At 44.1% G+C, this 4,795-nt stretch overlaps 1 pseudogene; it reads left to right on the top strand.

Moving 5' to 3' along the window:
- The first annotated feature begins 202 nt into the window (after positions 1–202).
- LOC110337352 lies at positions 203–1,762 on the top strand (annotated as a pseudogene).
- The last annotated feature ends 3,033 nt before the right edge of the window (positions 1,763–4,795 follow it).

The following is a 4,795-nucleotide window of genomic DNA, read 5'->3' as shown; positions in this document are numbered from 1 at the left end:
ATTGTTGTTGTTGTTGATACAGGGTCTTCCTAAGTTGCTCATGTGATTTTGAACTTGTGGTCCTTCTGCCTCAGGCTCCTGAGTAGCTGGATTACTAATAACCTACACTAGCCAAAGGACTGTATTTAAGTATAACACTTTTTTCACCTGAACAGTCTTCATAATCAGAGATGCTAGCTAGGTTTAGCTGTGAATCGAGAGGATGACGGTTTGTGTGAAGCCCTGGGATGAGGAAACAGTGGAGATCACAGGAAATCCAGAGAGAAGGCAGCATACTCTTCTTGCTCATGACCACCACATAAGCTAGCACCTAGCAGAAGGAATAACGTTTTTTTCCGAGAATAGTTAAGAAACCACTCCAGAAAAATTTGCCCTGGGAGTTTGGAATTAATAGCTACTGTCACTTTGACAAGACTGACTAGATAATGGTCCGTTCCAGTGGAAAGAAGTCCAGGAATCTGGCCATGTTACATTTTAAACCTTGGAAAGTTGAAGTTAAACTTTGTTTCTGAGATAATTAGAGATTACCTGTCCGGAGGACCCAGCGGCAGCTGGCCTAAGGACAAGCCGTTGCCGCCACCAAAGGGGAAACTATGGACCAAGAAGTTGTTGCAGCACCTGTTCCCCTGTGGGCACCGGCGTGCGGCTGCCCGCTCAGGACTCTCCGGAGGCCGAGATCAGTTCCCCCAAAATTATAAAAGCGGGAAAACTCAAGACAAAAAAAAAAAAAAAAATCCAACAAGGCTAGTAGTGACTTCAGTGATAAAGCAAACTGGCCAACACCAGGTGAATTGGTTAATACTGGGTCTCAGAATGTTATCAACCAAAGAAATAAAAAGCCACAAATTAGAAAAGAAAAAGAAGAGAAGATTGAAAAAAAAAAAAAACAGCAACCATGAGAGCCGAGAGAACCGGGAAGCAAAACCAGATGGTCCTACTGAGAACGTCAGCGAGGATGAGGCTAATGAACATAAATGGGTACCACTCCATTTAGATGATGCGAGACCAGCCAGCCACGAAAGAACTGGGTCCCGGGACAGCTCTAGATGTCAACCTGAAGCAAATAAACCAGCGCACAGTAATCGAAAAAGTTGGATAGAGAAAAGAGAGATGATCAGGATGAAATATCCAGTGTAAGAAGTGAGGGTGGTACCATTCGAGGTTCCACGAGAGGCCGGGGGAAGAAGCTGGGGTCGAAGGTGGGGAAAAGGCCGGCCAGAGGCCGAGGCTGAGGAAGAGGCCAAGGTCTAGGAAACCCTAGGCGGAACTCTGAGTATTCATATGGTTATGGAGAGCCAGAGGACAGGACTGAGCAGCCATATTCTACGGAGCTTAACAGCAGCCTAATGTATTACTACGATGGTGGCACAGGTGTGCAGGTGTGTCCTGTGAAGAAACACTGCTCAAAGAGTACATTAAGCGCCATATTGAGTATTACTTCGGCATAGAGAACTTGGAACCGGACTTCTTTCTTCGAAGAAAGATGGATGAACAGGGAGTCCTGCCCGCTTCCCTGATTTCACCGCGTGCAGGCTCTCACCACAGACCTTCATCTCATCTTGGAGGCACTTAAGGATAGAACAGAAGTAGAAATTGTGGATGAGAAAATGAGGAAAAAGATAGAACCAGAAAAAATGGCCAGTTCCTGACTCTCCTCCATGAAATGTGCCACAAACAGACTTCTCTCAGTTGATTGATTGTCCAGAGTTCATACCTGGCCAGGCCCTGGGCGTCCCATACAGTTGGGGTGATGATCTACTGATGCTCTTGGATGTCATATGACCGGAATATACAGTGGAGTAGGTGACTCCCTGAAATACCATGTAGATATGAGAGCAAATCGTGCTGCAGAAGTGAGAGTGACCATATGTCTTCTGTGCAAGAATGTCTATGCCCACCCCCTCGTGGAGAACGTTGGGCCAGCCTGCAGTGGAGACAACCACCTTTACAATAACGATGTGAGTCAGACCAGAGAACTGTGCTTACTGTAGGAGCTTCTCCTTTCTATGTCATTAGCTTAGGCTGAACCAGCTACTTCATTCATGGTGGGGAAGTTAGTTATCACTAGGGAAATACTGCAAATTCTATCTTTTGTTTCATTCATACTTTGCCCAGATCAGTAAAGCAAAGAAAGAGGGGGGGGGGGAATGACCTGTAGTTCTCGAGTTGTAAAAAAATAATACAGAGAAACTGGGTGTTCTCTGTATGTTTTCCCCAAAGGCAGTATCTTGCAAAACCGGTGTGGACAACTAGTGCCAGAGCATTGTCACTGATCTAGTCAAGATACAGGACAGTCTGTGGAGACCTTTGAAACAAGTGAATCACCTTAGTAAGCAACTAGAACGTTCCTGGAGGCCAGAAACATTCCTTTAAATTCCAAAATTTTCTCAGTGAAGTCTTAGAAGATACATAACCCAGGGGATTTCACAATGATATTTCACAAAGAGGCAGATAGCAGGGCTGGAGGAAATAGTTACTTAACTTTTCTTTTCTTTTTCCCCCCAGGAGTCTCAGGCAATGGATAACCTGTTGTAAGTTAACACAAAGGCACTCTCAGCTTTCAAAGTAGAGCGGGAGCCAGGCAGGACAGTGGGAGTCCACTCCTTTTAAACTCAGCACTCCAGTGGCAGAGGCAGAGGTAGGCAGATGTCTGTGGGCTGGATGGAGATGGTCTACAGAGCAGTTCCAGGATCGCCAGGGTTACAAAGAGAAACCATGTCTCAAAAAAAAAAAACAAACAAACAAGCCGGGCAGTGGTTGAGCCTTCAATCCCAGCACGTGGGAGGCAGAGGCAGAGGCAGGTGAGTTCCAGGCCAGGGCTATACAGAGAAACCCTATCTCGAAAAAACAAAAAACCAGGCTGGTGAGATGGCTCAGTGGTTAAGAGCACCGGCTGCTCTTCCGAAGGTCCTGAGTTCAAATCCCAGCAACCACATGGTGGCTCACAACCATCTGTAACAAAAATCTGATGCTCTCTCCTGGAGTGTCTGAAGACAGCTACAGTGTACACACATATAATAAACAAAATAAACAAACAAATAAATAAATCTTGAAAAGAAAAAGAAACAAACAAAACAACCAAACAAACAAAAAAGAAAACCAAAAGAAAAGAAAAGAAAGACAGAAAGAGAGAGACATAATTATACTCTAAGGCATTGCATCTCACAAATTGCCTTCTTGAGTGAGCCTCCTACAGCAAGCAGAAAATGTGCTCTGAGAGACTATGGTTTTTCTCACATCCACTCCATTCATTTTAAAGAATTGTATATAAGGAATTCTTGGTGGCTCAACAATGGCCTGAATGTATTAGTTTCTTTGTGGCCTAACTGCTTAGATATGACTCTTTTAATTCAAATAAAGACTTTGTGCTGGCTAACAGCTTAAATTTGATCCCTGGGATCCAACCACATGGCGGAAGGAGAGAACCAACTGCAAGTTGCCTTCCACCTTCACCTACAGCTACACACACACACACACACACACACACACACACACACACTGTAATACTGTTTGTTTGTTTGCTTGCTTGCTTGCTTGCTTGCTTGCTTGCATGAAACAGTTTTTCTGCGTAGTCCGGCTGACCTGGAACTCACTATATAAGCCAGGTTGGCCTTGAACTCACAGAACCATCCTGCTCCTGCCTCCTGAGTGCTGGAATTAAAAACATGCACCACCACCTAGACTTGGTGATAATTATTTTAAGGTTAGATTTCATTAAATATATTCTAATTATCAGTGGATTCTTTTGGTTTTGTTTGGTTTTTGAGGTAGTTCAAAACTGCCATGTTGCCTTGTTTGGACTCAAACTCATATATAGCCCAAGTTGGTCTTGAACTAGTGGCAATCCTCCCACCTCAGCCTTAAGTACTGTAATTGTAGGAGTGGGCCAGCATCCATGGCTTCATCGGTGTTTACTATACCATTTGAGAGTTCTGAAGGTTGTTTTGGACAAAAACGTCCAAAGTTATATGAGCAAACAGGGAAAAGGGGGAGAGCCACTCTTCTCATGGGCAGATTAATCAAAGTGAAAATTATAAAATTTCCTAAATAAACTCTTAATTAATTTGAAAGGGAGCTCTCTTCTGCAACCTGGAAAGGTCACATGACCTTTAAAAGCATGAGGAGAGGATGATTCATAGGGAAGTAGAGAAGACAGAACTTGCACACTGTATATACGCACCCAAGCGATGAGAAAAGCTTTGGAGAAAACCAACAGTGTAATGCCAGGCACAAGTGCCAACTAAACATCTCAGAGTGGGTCTGTGGTTAGCTGTTTCTGTTACTGGTGTCCAACCAGTTCCTTTCCCCAAATGACACTTTACATCCTGAGACACAGAGAAAGGAGGATGAGAGAGTGCCTGTGGAAAGGGGCATCTATGGCATCTTGTTAAGATGTGGGTGTTTTCCCGAGTTAGCACTGTTCTTGCTGGTTCTAATGTCACGCAGATTTGGGGAAGTTTTCTGGGCTTCCTCTGACTGCCACAGGTGCACAGAGACCAGGGAGGAACTAGGTGACCAGTGTGGATTTCAGATTCCTGCTGTCTTAGGAGAGGAATAACCAGCATTTCAGGGTGTTCGTCTTGTTTACTTCTACCACAGAGCTCTGGCTCTCCCATCATAAGAATTCCAACTTCACACTACAAAGGCATTCAATACATATTCCAGGAATGGGAAGTGGACAAGTCCAATTCTTCAGTATCCACATAACCCAAATACCTTAAGAAAACAAAACAAACAAACAAACGAAAAACCCTCAATGCAACAGAAAATCCAGAGGAAGAAAATGAAGGACTTT

The sequence above is a fragment of the Mus pahari genome, chromosome 20, assembly GCF_900095145.1.
Source record: "Mus pahari chromosome 20, PAHARI_EIJ_v1.1, whole genome shotgun sequence".
In the NCBI taxonomy this organism is placed as follows: domain Eukaryota; kingdom Metazoa; phylum Chordata; class Mammalia; order Rodentia; family Muridae; genus Mus; species Mus pahari.
This window is presented reverse-complemented; position numbering and strand designations above follow the sequence as displayed.